A 14,711-nucleotide genomic window follows, 5' to 3' on the forward strand; every position below is an offset into this window, starting at 1 on the left:
CAATCAACAGTAGTTTTAAATAAAACCAAATTATGGGAAACTATTATGATTTCAAATGAGTTAGCTATAAAAGGAGACGCGGCAATAGATTGGATGGATATTAATAAACACAGGGATGAGGCTATGATTGCAAACACAGCCGACTTCATGCAGCTCGAACTTGCAAGTGATTTATATTTCATGCCCTTTATTAACTGGCATCTAATGAGAGTTTTTTTCACTGTATCACATCAAATGCTCCTAATAAAAATCTGCTGTTTTGCATGTAAGTTGCACCTTTTCATAAAACATTTCAGTCATCTTTGACTCACTAAATAAAGTTGTCACTCAAAGCTCATTTCCTATTTAAACATGGGGAAGTTGAAGAGATGTGAATTAATCCTGTATATTGTTTCCACTTGATGAGGTCTCCAAGAGATCTTTGTCCTGTCACCTTTAATGGACTCTGTGTGATGGACTCATTAGTCAATTCCTTATCATTTTTTAAAAGAAAGATGTAATCTCACAAAACTGTCCTTCATGCATTTGGAAATTATTGTAATTTATTCTTAAAGTGCATTCAAAAATTAGGAACAAGGAGACTTCACTTTATTTGGATACCATAATACTGCAACAATAACATGCTGATTACAATGAGAGGTCTAAGAATGCTATTTTGTGCTGATTACTCATGTTATATTCAAAACCAGCAGCTAAATCGGACAATGCTTCGACCCAATTGTTTAATATTCTACCGTGCTCAGAAAATCTGCAGCTGGGGAATGGAAATGTTCTTGACTTCATTTATCTGTGAGTGCAGAAAAACTAATAACAAATGACTTCTGGGTACCATGCAAATCTTCCTAAATTCATGCTGTTGAGCTTTGGATTTTTAATATTATTTTGCATTGCGGTCTGGGATTGAGTACTTGTATTTGTTATCTTGCTGCATGCCCTTCGCTCTTTGTCATTCTTCTTCGGCTTCACATGCTAATTTGATTAATGAAATTCACATAAATGGATGGAAGAGGGAGGATCAGATGAATATTTGACAACTATTTAATTTAAGGAAAACCTGAAGAGTGTGCTATTCTTATTATGTTTAGATCTATTTTTATACTCATAATTAATTTGTATGAACTTGCCACTCACAGATTATCACTTGAGAAATTCTGCTGCTTTCATTGTTGGAACTCTCAGAATTCTAGTCTTTTAATGATGACTGTTTTGTTTTTATATTCAATAGGAAGAAGTTTAGCATTACTACTGTTGAGTACTGTATCCTTTTTTCTTTTCATTGATAACATCCTTTGGCTTTTCACTGCTAATTGTCTGTGACAAGATCCTAATCTGTGAGGAGCAAAGCCAGGGAAAGCAGAGGCACAGCAGGTAACTGCTCTGTGACCAGTGTATTCTCCCAGGGTCTCTGTCTCTGTCTCTGCTTCTGTTTCTCTTCTCTCTCCCTCCCTCTCTCTCTCTCTCTCTCTCTCTCTCTCTCTCTCTCTCTCTCTCTCTCTCTCTCTCTCTCTCTCTCTCTCTCTCTCCTGTGTTTGTGTTGGGTCATGGGGTATGTGAAAGGAAGGTACAAAATTTGTGTTCTGGTGGAAGCATCACCCCAAGCCCCTCTCCCCCATCTCTCTCCAAACTCTGCTGTATTTCTGAAAGCCCAGCAAATGGTGACCCCTTCCCCAGAGATGCTCAAGACTACTCCCAAAGGATATTTAAACTGTCCCCCAGAGAACAGATGTGTGGTTTTCCAGTCTCTGTTTTTTCCATCTCCTCTTTGGGGAGCATGGGCTTTTTCTAATTTGGTTTGATTTGGTCTGATTTGGATTGCTGCATTGGTAGAGAGGCTTATCGGGGTGCAGAAACTTTTCAGCTTGTTTTTGTTTGTTTATTTGAGAGATCAGGGTAAATAGAAGGCATGTACAATGCATGTATTTGAGCTGAAGCTCTGGAGGGAAATCAGTCAGTGACTCATCAGATCGGGTAAATTGTCAATAGAGAAGCTGCCTAAGAGGAGGGAGTTTGCCCATGTCTAGACTTTCTAAGTTCTGGAACAGCAATTTGTTGTGGTCAGTGAGGTCATAGTTTGGTCACATTTTACACACAACATACAAAACCTGAAATATTCATTTTTGTTAGGTTTGTTTTATTAATTTCTTCATATTGTATAAGCCATAGTAAAACTGTCAACTTTGAGACACACCCTTCAACACTTGCCTTTACATTACCAGCTCTTGTGCTGTGGTTGGGCCTGAACCTGTCCCTTTTTGAAAGCTTAGTCCTCAACTATTAATGCTACTGGGAGTTAGTGGCCACTTTAGGAGGTGATGTCCTAGTAGAAGGTCATGCTTTTAAGTGAGATTCTGTATTCTGATCTCCCTGCTGCCCTAATTTACCTCTCCTTCTCTCCCTCTCTTCCCCTGCCTCCCTCCTATAGCCCTCTTCCCATCTCCCTCTCCCTTCTTGTCTTTTCCTCTCCTTCCCTACCCAATGAGGTGACTATATTTGCTCCACAACACATGCCCTGTTGTGATGTTTTCCTCATCACTAACCCAGAAATTAGGGAGACAATGACCAAGGGTAGAAAGCTCTGAACTTGTGAATCCAGATAAATATTTTCTCTTAGAAGTTGTCTAAGTATGTCACAGAGTTGGAAAATGTGTTTGTAAATTTTGATCTCATTAATGCATCCAATAGACACTTTGGACTTTTCTGCTTTTTAGTGTTTGAAAGATATAAAATCTTTTCTTACTGGAATATTCCTTTACATTCATGTATGTCTGGTAAATGATTACTCTGACTTCATGCTACAATTCATACAATGTCTCTTCTGTGAACATTTCCCTAAAATAATCCTCCACAACTCCATGCCGAGAACTGCCCATGTTTATTTGCTAACCACTATAGTGAAATACTAAACTGTCCTTCTTAAACTGTGTCTGTTACTTGGAGAAGTCACTGGTGCTTAATCAAGTCTCAGTCTCTTGTGACAATAGGCATGATTCATATTCTGGGTTTCTGCTTACAGGGAGGTGGGGGTTGGTACAGAAAACAAAACCGTGAAATGCTGTTACTAACTTCAACTCTGTTACTAATGAGTATTTTTTTATCGTAATATCCTTTCTGTTGCATAGATACATCTGTGTGCCGGATTGACTCTGCCATAAATTTCAGAGCAGTTTTTGAGCAGCTAAAATGTTTATTATACTCAGTGTTTGTGTGGTACAGAAAGCAGGGAGTGGGGTTGCAACAAAGGAAAGGAGGAGCAAGCCTCCATCTGCTAGGTATAGATGTGATGAGCACTTGCTGGTAGAGCAGCATGAGGAGAAACAGAAACAGTCCATTCTGGAGTGTTTAAAAGGCAGCCGTGGAAAATTTACTGTGTATGGTGTTCTTAATGCCGATAGAACAACCGAAGACTTCTGCTTCATGAAAATAGGCCTGTAGAGACATCTATATTCATCCCGGATTTCTTTCAACTTGGTGTTTCTAGTCCTATAGGTACCTATAAAATTAAAAAGAACTGGTAATCCACCAGAGGTATGGGCCTGGAATTCTCATCTCTTTCAATTTTATTTTTGAAAATTACTGTGGAGAAGAAAAACATATCATGTGCAGTTTAGCTTTGATAGTCTATGTCCACTGAGCCCTCATATCCTTATGTATATCATGGATTCCTCTTTAATTTTTTTCTTCAATAATTCCATACATTATATTTTGATCACATTATTTCCCCTCCCCCAAATTCTTCCAGATCCTCTTTTACATTCCCATAATTTTTACATAGATATTATGTGGATTAATATAGGACTTAAGTAACTTGACTTGGTCTGTATAGATTTAATGAGTAACAGGCCTGTTTGCAACTTCCCAGCTGTCACCTTTTCCCTGCGTTCATTAGTTCTGGCTACTGTAAAAGGAACAGCTGGATCAACAAGACAGTGAGTAAACTTAAGACACATCATGTCTGCCAATACAGCTAAAGGCAGGTTCAATTTCTTTGTGGGGAATAATGAAGTTAGCACTCTAGCTGTGCAGGTTTCTTTAATGTAATCAGAGAGGATGTGCCTGTTTCTGCAAACACACTATTCCCTGAGTTCTGCTTCTTTGAAGCACTTGAAAAATACTTGGTTGAGAAAACTGTGAAACATCCAAGATGTATACAATATTGTTTCATGTAGAAAAACATTGCTTTAGGATTTGGTTAATTTTCTTTAGGGCGAGAAAAAGTGATTAAATGAATGCTTTTGTATAAATAGGAATAGGATAGCTAGGATGTAAGGTAGGCATATATATACCTTATTTATAAGAAATTATCAAGCAACAGTTAGGCCATTGTGTATTTCCACCAGCAGTGTGTGAGTTGTAGTATTAGATTAGGTGACATGAAAACTATCAACAATCAAACGGAGATATGCCATATCTGCTGCTTACAACATGTGGAAGGATTTAAAAATCTACTACTTTGTGTGATGCTGTCTATCATGTGGCTTAGTCACTAAAGGATGTACAGGTTTGGTTAACTAGAGTAACCTCAGTGTGCTTGGAAGGTAGAAGAAATCTGAATTAAAACAGATGGACTAGAAAAGACCAGTGATACAAAATGGAATTTTATACTTTCCCTGAAGGCTAAAACTAAGTTTATATGGAGGCAGGAGTGAGAGAATGGAAAACAAGTCCAAGATTTTGTGCTGTAGTACCTAAAACAGGCATTCAGAATATGAGCTGAGCACCGGAGAAGGTTACCGTGGGAAGGAAGGCTAATACTTATGGTTTAGGTCTGTTATTTACTGGACTTTCTAACTGCTGTTGCAGGGCTTAGAAGAGAAGGGTTGGGAAGGTAGATCTTGGGCATCATTCCCACATCCTGGAGTGGAGGAGGAGGGGACTGTTCTCTGCTCAGTACCTCCAACAATCAGTGCCCACATTGTGAAACCAGAGGAAAAGACTCCATAGCAGGAGCCAACAGAGATGACAGAGAAGCAGCTAGAATACAGGGCTCATATACAGGGCTCATTGGCAGGTAAAGGAGAAAGACAACTTGAATCAGTTGCTTTAGGAATCTGTTTTAATATGTTTTGATGAAGAGCTATACGATTTAGAAAGAGTTTTGTTGTTTTCTTTTTTATATTAAGGTCAAAGAAATTGTGATTATCTATAGAATAGATGAACAGGAGAACTGGCCACTGAGATGAGCAGATGAGCTGGCTTTTTTTTTTTTTTGATTGGGAGATGCATTTTGTTTGCTTGTTTTTACTTAATATAGATAGAGGAAGAATTTCAAATAAAAAGAAACAGATAAACATGATTGGCTGAGATGCCTTCAAACACACACACACACACACACGCACACACACATGCACATACACACGCACACACACACATAGAGAGAGAGAGAATATGAGAATATGAAGGACTAAATCCTAGAATAAAAAAAAGCTATAATATTAAAAGGTGATTATCTGACCCATTCATTTAGATTTGTAAGTTTATGCGGAGATCACAATTAAACCCAGCGTCTCCAAGGTGGAGGAGCTAATGATACCGACATCTGCTGGTTCAGCCTCTCACTTCTGGAGAACTGCCAGAGACCACGCTTCTCCTCAAGCTGCACCATTACCTCAGAGCTGACATTAGTTTATGCCATCAGCTGTTCTTATTTCTAGACTGCGACCCTTTTAATTTGCAGTCTGGGGTCATAAATGTAGCTTTTATTGGCCCATTTTATTAGCACAGACCTTTCTTGCTTTTGGTTTTGTGTTAGAACCTGCACAGAAGTGTTTGACAGGTAGTTTTGGCTTTAAAGAAATCTCCCCCTCCCCCCTGAAAACAGCTAAAGATGAAATATGTCAAACATGTGCTGTATAATTTAAGATGTTTCCCATATCAGAGGACTTTTACATTAGATTTATTTGTGTATTCCATATATTCATTCCAAACACAATTAAGTACCACAAGCCTTTCATTATGCTAATGTGGATTATGATAATTTCTAGATGTGTTAAAAAAAGGAAAAAAAGCAGTTTCTGTCTTTGGAGTTATTTGTATTTCAGTAAGCTGCAAAGTTACCTAATATAATAGGTTGTATTTCAAGAGTTCTTTTGGAAGCCTGTTGTTCAGAACTTGGCATAAATACAGAGGTATTAATGCAGGTAATCATTCATAACCCTGCCTAGCCCATGTCGCACACTGTTACTGCATCTAAAGCGCCAACGGAATGCGCTTATATTCAGGGGAATACATCAGAGAGTCTCTGACACTGAGATCACTTCTCAACTGTGCTGGGAGTTGACCCTCCTTCCACTGCCCTGCCTCCTGATAGTGAGATCTTTGGGGGGGGGGAGGCCCAGGAACAAATGGGAGGAAGCCCAGTAGAATGGGAGACTGTTTAAGTAGCAGCAGGTAGGCAAGAAGATTCAAGGTGGGACAAGGCTGGCGCTGGAGGAGGGGTGCCTGCTATTCACTTAGCCCTTCTTGCTCATTTTGAAACAGCCAGTCTCCCTTTCCAGTGTCCGGGAAACAAGCTCAGTGGTGGCAAGTCAATTCAGCATACTTCAGCGTGTATATCTTTTCATCTGAAAGGAAAATGGCCTTTCAGATCGACCCTGCTAAATTTGGGACAATTCTTATTCCACCTTCTCAGATTCCAGCAGCCGGAAATGATCATTAAAAACCTCTCAGTTGGAAATCAGAGCATAGATCTGTCGGCCTTTGCTGAACCATTAAGCCAGAGACGCCACTTCTCCTCACTAGGGTGTAACTTAGTTGTTGGGAAGGAGAGTGTTTGCAGAGGTACACATCACCATAGCAACCGGATTGGCAAGCAAGGCTGTGGAAATAGAACTTGAAAGTCACACAGAAACAAGTCTGTCTAGCTCTGGCTTCAAAAGGATTGCGTTAAGAGAGGGAGAGTCATGATTACATGCCATTTGATCTGTGATTGCTCAAAGGCAATGTGCATGTTCTATCAATCCCTTGCACCTCCGAGACAAAGTAGAACGTGTTCCCTGTACCACTATTGATTTGCAGTAAGCAAGCTACCCAAGGAATGGCAGCCTCTTCTTTTCCCTCTTCCTTCCTCGGATTAGCATAGCTTGTATGAATACACAAAACTGATAATTGTTTCTCTGTTTTAAAAGCCATAATTGGCATTTTAGGAGTTGTGTTGTTTGTTAAAATAGCCTATGTTTACTGTGCTGTCTCCTGAGTTTACAGCCCTGTGGGAGTAGATGGCCTGTCTGGTGCTACAACAAAGGTAAAAACTGAGCATAGGGCAAGTAGCTGGAAAACCAGAATCACAAATTGGAATTGAAATGAAATGGAGAGAGTATACATATCTGGTCTTACATACGGTAGGATCCCCATAGGCCGTCTTTTGCTGCACCTCCACTGCAAAGTTCCATACTGATTGAACAACTCACTGACGGTCACAGTGCTAATTAAGTGGAGTAGGCAATGCTAGGGGCCAGAGATTCTGATTTCTGAGTTTGAAGATTGTAGGAGAAACTACTATGAACATGCTTGAAATAGCTGGAGTCTAACTATAACAGTAAGTTTAGAATTTAGTGAGGGTGTTGTCGTTGAGTTCCACTAAAACCACTTTATTTACTTTCTGAATTTGGGTTTTCTCATGTAGGCCAAATTGGCTTTGAACCTGGGAGCCTCTTGCTCTCTAAGTCCCAGTACTGTGGGTGTGTGCTGCTACCATGCCTGGTTTAAAATATTCTTATTAATGATTGTGGTGTGTATCTTCTAAAACTATGAGTAGTATCCACTGCTGAATGGTAAGAGTATAGGGAATGTATGGAAAACAGTTATTGACCAAAATCTAACCCTCTCCTCCTTGAAAAGAGGAGTATTGTATTACAGACACAATCCTTGTTCTGAACTACCAATTTCATTTCCCTCCCAGGCACTTTCTCAGGAAATCATCATCTTGAATGCAAGTTTCAAGTCTTATGCTACCAAGCATCAGGTAGAGCTGTGACTGATTGTAATATATCAATATTTTAAAAATCCCTTTTTATATCTACACATAAATGTATGTACATTTTGGAATATGGTATGATTTTGATACATATATACATTACATTGTGAACAATCAAATGGTAGTATTTGGTATATGTCCTCATGTAGTATTTCTTTGCAATAAGAACATCGAAAATATACTCTTTTTTTTGTTTTTGGTTTTACGAGACAGGATTTCTCTGTATTGTTTTGGAGGCTGTTGGTCCAGCCTGGCCTCGAGCTCACAGAGATCCACCTGCCTCTGCCTCCCTAGTGCTGGGATTAAAGGCATGCGCCACCACCGCCCGGCTATAGAACATCTAAAATATACTCTTAATTGTTTCAAAATTCATTATTGTAAACTGTAGTGATTCTACCATGAGGTAGAGCAATCAGACTTATTCCTCCTATTTAACTGTAACCACTCAACTCCTTCTTTGTTTCCTGACCCACCTCTGGTAATCATTCTCTGTGCTTCTGTGACTCTGCATAAGGTGGGAACTGGACATTGTCATCTTGAACATAACTTATTTACTTCAACATGCTGTCCTCCAGGTTCATCTAAAGTGCCATAAATGACATTTCATTCTTTCTTATGTTCCAAGGGAATTTTTTATCATGTATCTATGAAATACTTTTGTCTCTTGTCAAGTTGACGGATACTTCTTTTGGTTCAAGAAAGATGTTGGCTATTATGAAGAGCACTTCAGTAGTCATAGCACTGCAGAAGTATCTTCAACATGTGGACTTTATTTCTTCAGATGTCTATTTAGTTTAATCACTTCTGTTCTAAGCAGGAACATTTCAGTTCAATGTAATCCTCTGTCTACATTTTACTTTTGTTAACTGTAGTTTAAGAAGCCCTTTTATTTATCTTCTTGTTTGCTGAGACAAGGTCATGCTTAAGAACCCTGACTGACCTTAAACTCTCCATGTGGCTCAGAAAGGTCTTGAACACGTGGCGGTTCTCTTGCCTCACTCTCTCAAGTGTTGAGATTGTAGTTATGAGCATCCATAGCATTTTTGGAGTACTTATCAATGCAAATCCTTGTCCAGGCCAAAGGGCCATCCTTGTTCTAGGTCTCAGAAGAAAAGTTGTCTTTTCCCCATTCTGTATGCCATCTGCTGCGGGCATGTCACATAGCTTTTTATCTTGAGGTGCATTTTTTCCAAACCTATTAAGCTAGGATTTCTCATCAGGGAAGGATTTTTATTCTATCAAATGGGTTTCTGATGTCTATTGAAATGATCTATGCATTTTTCCTTCATTCTGGCGGTGTGAATATATCATGTATATTGAATTATATATTTAGCCATCTTGCATCCTTGGATGAACTCCACTCAATCATAGTAAATGGATTGATCCTTTAAACATACTGTTAAATTAGCTTTGCTAGTATTTTCCTGAAGATCTTTTTGCTATTATGCAGAACAGGAATATTGGCCAGTAGGTTTACTGTTCACTGTAAGTATGATTGTCTAATTTGTGTAAAACAGAAAAACTTTTGACTAAGAATACATTTTAGCGGAAAACCTTATATGCATGCATTTTAATATTTATATACATAAGACAACAATATTAGCATATTAGCATAAGAACCAGTGGTTTTTGGTAATCTAGGACTGAAGAATAAGCTTTGATTAACAAGATCAATAAGGCAAAACCACCCTAGCATCTATCCTATCTAGGTCCTGCAAGAGCTCATGAAAGGACTGGTCCTGTGGAACAATACCTGAAAGATTGCCAAGACACAGGATACCCCAGAAGAGCTCTGGTGAAGATCCAGCGAGGTACCAAAAACCAGAGGCCTTGAACCAGACCAATGATTCATTGCAATGAACAGTTGCCAATCAAGCTGATGGGTTTACTGCATGACACATGGAAGCCTCAAATGCCACCATAATGGTTGAAGAGCTAATGGAGAGGCAGGAGGGAAGGAGAAGCAGAAATTTTTCTGTTTCGGTGTCATTTTTGTTCTGTTTTGGTTTTATTGTTGTTGTTGTTGTTGCTTTTATTTGGTTGCCTGCTTACTTTGTTTTGTTTTGTTTCCTGGGGGGGGGATACAACAGGGATGAGGGGGGGAACATGGTGGGATCAGGAGGTGAACAGAATTAGGGTACATGATGTGAAATCCCCACAGATTCGGTAAAATCTTTGTTTGACTGGGAGAGTTTACATTGTTTAGTTAGGGCTGAAAACACAGCTGTGATTAAGAAGAGACCAGCATCACTGAGGTAAAATCTTCCAGCGAACACTTTTCTCAGGGTAATCACACAGAATCTGTTTTCTATTGGAGAGAAGTCAAGGCTTAGTACCTAAGGAGGCCAAGATAATGCCTCTTAAGGGTAGTCTCAGTTGTCATGGAGATTCCAGCATGTCAGAGATGGAGGAACCATGAAATGAATAAGCTAGAGAGTGGAGGTAGTGTGCTGTGTGTCCTGTAGAGAGCAGACTCAAAGAAGTGAAGCTATTCGAACCCTGTGGAGCCCAGATGATAATGATGGAGGTCCGGATGCTGGATATTGAATTACGAGATTTTATTTATATTGTAGGACTTTCTAATTATGGAATTTTATTTATGTTGTAGGATGTTCTTTTTGCTCCTTCTCTGGTTCTTCCCTTTTATAATAAGAAAATATTCCACTTGGTTTTGATATTGCAGAAACCCACAGTTAAGAGATTTGTGATATTTTAAAAAAGACTTTGAAGTTTCAAAGTGTCTGGATTTTGCAAAGACTATGGGGCTTTAAAAGTTGCACCAATATTAACATGAGATTTTGAAATAGATAAGAAAGAAAATGGCATGGTGTAATAATGATACTTGTGTTCTATGGCTTTTGTCAATTTGATGCAAACTGGAGTCACTTGTGAAGAAAAAAGTCTTAATGAAGGATTTGCCCCTATCAGACTGGTTTGTAAGCATATCTGTAGGGACATTTTCTTGATTAATGATTGGTGTGAGAGGGCATAGCCCATTACGGGCAGTGCTACATGATCTTCCACGGTCTGTCTTCAGCTCCTGCTTACATTTCTACTAGACTTCCGGTCCTGACTTTCCTCCATTATGACCTATATCCTGTAACCAAGCAAACCATTTCTTCCCCTAGTCACCTTTGGTCACGTTGTTTATCTTATCAACAGAAATCAAACTTGGAAAGTCTCTTATCAGACAAAATTATTGGCAAGTATTTTTCCCACTCTATTAGTAGTGGCTGATACTATTTCATGATTTCCAGTTTACCTACTATTTTCCTTTTGTAGTACCTGTACCATTGATGACATATCCAAGAAATTACCTGATATTTTCTTCTGGGTTTTGCAGTTTTATGTGTTGTTTCCATTTTGAGTTGTTTTACTATCTTTTTCGGGAAGGCTGGCACATGAATATCCAGTTTATCCAACACTATGGTTGTATAGATGGTCATTTCCCCACTGAATGGTCTGGCTTCTCCATGAAAAAAAAAACCTGACTGCATGTTAAAGGGTATATTTATGGGTTTTCTGTTCTGTCTCTTCTGCGTGCCAGGGTCACACCAACTTACATCAGACTCTTCATTAATCCGAGATTTCACCTGCATCCTCATCCTCACATTATCTTTATGTGCTCTACTAATATTGACATAGGCCAAATTAATTTTTACTTGCTTTATGATATCGAGATTTTATTTATTTCTTGATTGAATATATGAATATACATAATATATGTGGCAGAGTTTTACTTTTGGAATAAAGCTACAAGATCATATTTTAAAAGTCTCCTGTATACATAGATATCTTTATTCAGATACTGCAGAGTTTTAGGATAAACCATTTATTACTTTCTTAGATACTAATGCATTAGTTATGGTTGCATGTTCCTTATTACTCCCATCAATGTTGCTTTCCAGACAGGAATTATCTATAGACGATAGTTATTTAATTTTTTTATAACATACTTATGCACTGGTTTTTTTTTTTTGTTTTGAGATGAGAGCAGTTTAACTGAAGAGTACTTTGAGAAATGTGAGGGGAGCCATTTAGTTGAAGAGCTCTTTGAGGAGCGGGAGCTCAAGTTATTAAAGGTTGCCCTAGGATGAACATGTTAGAAAACTGACGAGTAAAGATAGTTTTATACTGTGAGACAAAATTTTAACTTGTACTCTGTTAATCTGGAAAAGCAGGCTCAGACTTGCCCATGGAAGTTAGTTTGGCTGAAATTAACTGAAAAATTTTTTAAAGAAATAATAATATAGGTGAAACAAAGTTATCAGTAAGGGTGCAAGTTTAATTATGTAGTAATCAGAAAATTCTAAGAACATTGTCTTAAATATGGATACAGGAGGGACTTTTTTTAACCCTTGGTATAAACCCAATTCCTATAGTTAAAATTCTATTCGCATGAGAAAAAAAAGAATTTTTGACTACTATTGAAGTGCTTATGCTAAAAAGGAATCAGAAAATAGACTTTAAAACAATTTAACAATACCCCAGTTTCTCTAATCAAGTACATAAAACATTATACTGAAGTTAAATTTATTGATAATGCAGAGGAAATTATCTATATAATTTATGGTTATTAAATGACAAGTTTATTTTATAACCAAGTGGATCGTATTAAAATGCTTCAAAGTTAAAATATGAAAAGTATATAAATTATGCTTCTGGACTATTTCAAGTTATCTATAAGTTTTTAAATTATTCAATGTAATTTTAAGTTCACACTAGAGACTAAAGAACCACAGAGAATTCTCAGTGCCTTTTGGATGTGGTTTCAGAATCCATGACCTGGCAGTCTCTGGCTAAGAGTTTTGCATGACAGTCTCCATGGGCAAAGTGCCTAATTTCAAGGAATTTGCCCTTACCATAGGGTGATAAAGATTGGGGGTGGGGGGAGCATGGAATTGACATAGATGACAATGAGGATCCTTGAGTAAGGAGTTTAGATGTTTAGATGCTGTTCAACACCAGAAGGCCTGTTTCCTGAGGCAGAAGAAAATTACCATGTCTTCTGGATTCATGCCACGAGAACCCCATGAGTATATAAGGTACAATGTGCCAACTGGAAAACATCCCATAGTGCATCCAGGGCTGAAACTTGTCAGCCAACACTTTCAGGGTTAATGCAGCCAGTTTTGAACTCATTCCTGAACCTTTCTTGATGGAGAAATCAATGTCAACCAAGGAAGTCACACTAAGAACTCTGTGTTAATGTTATAGGGCTTAACCCCAGGGTACCACCACTCAGATCACTGGGACTCCACTGAAGCCCATCTGAAAGCCCATGCTCCAAGGAGGGATGCAGTTGCCTGGAAAGATGTGGCCGCCTAGAAGAAGCATGGGATTTGTGTGATAAACCAGATGTTTTCTGTATGGGGTGACAGGCATAAGTACATTCTAAGGACTCAGATGAGCATGTAAAAATAAAGCCTTTCTTAAAATCTGTCTCAAATGTGTGTGCGGGATTGTGGCTGCCGAAGAAATACAAGCTGATTCAGGAGAAGTATAAATCGGTAGAGAAAAGCGGTTTTCTTCTGCATTCATAAAGATGAAACTCTGGTCACTAGGTAGAATGGGGATGCTAGGTGGAAAATAATCATAACTGAAGATAAAAAGGTTAAAAGCACTGATTGGCTTTGAGGCGTGGCTGAGCCGAGCTGGCTTGTAGTTTCCATTTCCCAATTCCTGTACGATAGAGTTAACTCTAGTCAAACTTACCATGCACTTTTGAAAACTAATAGTTGAAGGCTTTCAAACATTTCAAATCAGTTTTAATGAATTCTGTTTCAGCAACCAGATTTTAAGACTAATTTGTAGTTGTGTTAAAACATCTGATTCTCACATATAAAAGATGTCTTAATTTGAAAAGAATCTCAAAGTATGTACAATTTTATAATAAATTTCAAATCATTAAAAGAACCCCCGTGTGCTCATGTATTATTGATTTGCACAATTATGAGGCAAGCATAGGACTGTATTTTGCACTACTAGCATTGTTCTGTCAATGTAAATGAAACAAAGTGCCTCACTTACCTCCGTTTCTGAAATTATGCCTCTGATTTTACATAGCTGATAACATAGCCATTTGGGAACATAGCTTATTATGACCATAATTTGAAAAATTCAACAGGGACTGTCAGAACTTGAAATTCAAAATGATATCTACAGATAAAATCAGGAGGAGTGCCGCCTTCCCCTCCCCCTCTCCTCTCCCTCCCCTTGATAGTTCCTATACTTGAGTTCTGAAGTAAACACTGTTAATTGTTGTTTCAGTTTTCATTATCCCCATCTTCCTGAGGAAAATGTGACTTTTGTCCTTTCCTTAAGTCCATACCAAATACAACACCGAGAAATGGTATTTCAAAGAAATTTCCTTGATGACACAGTTCCAAGATCACATGGAAAGGATGCAAAATTTGTATTTTTATGAGAGAAATAAATGCACCTTGTCTCCACTGACACTGGTCCTTTTACTGTTCTTTGACTTTGATATAAAACTAGACTTGATATCTTTGTGCTTATTCTCAGAGTGTCTGTGATCTCTGGCTGGGAGAGAGTCACCTGTCCGGTATTGTACTTCCTACCCTCTTCCTGGCACCATTGTTACACGTGTCAGTCCCCACTAGAAGCTATCCAGCAACAGGTGGGTATGTGTGTGTTTTCCTTCTCTTCCCTTCCTGTCAGTTCCGGAGGCTAGTGCTGCCATCTCTTGGGGTTCAGGGATTTCTCCCTTGGTTAGGCA

At 38.5% G+C, this 14,711-nt stretch overlaps 2 long non-coding RNA genes across 2 annotated transcripts in view; one reads left to right on the top strand and one right to left on the bottom strand.

Annotated features, from left to right (window-relative positions):
* Positions 1-14,711, top strand: part of LOC110340382 — a 31,043-nt gene that overhangs the window by 15,979 nt on the left and 353 nt on the right. The window contains exon 3 of the long non-coding RNA XR_005880038.1: positions 14,498-14,612. This is a non-coding gene — a long non-coding RNA (uncharacterized LOC110340382). The remainder of the gene's footprint in view (positions 1-14,497; positions 14,613-14,711) is intronic.
* Positions 3,166-14,711, bottom strand: part of LOC121142901 — a 40,817-nt gene continuing 29,271 nt past the window's right edge. Inside the window, exon 3 of the long non-coding RNA XR_005880037.1 lies at positions 3,166-3,490. This is a non-coding gene — a long non-coding RNA (uncharacterized LOC121142901). The remainder of the gene's footprint in view (positions 3,491-14,711) is intronic.

The sequence above is a fragment of the Mesocricetus auratus genome, unplaced genomic scaffold (assembly GCF_017639785.1).
Source record: "Mesocricetus auratus isolate SY011 unplaced genomic scaffold, BCM_Maur_2.0 Super-Scaffold_100010, whole genome shotgun sequence".
NCBI lineage: Eukaryota > Metazoa > Chordata > Mammalia > Rodentia > Cricetidae > Mesocricetus > Mesocricetus auratus.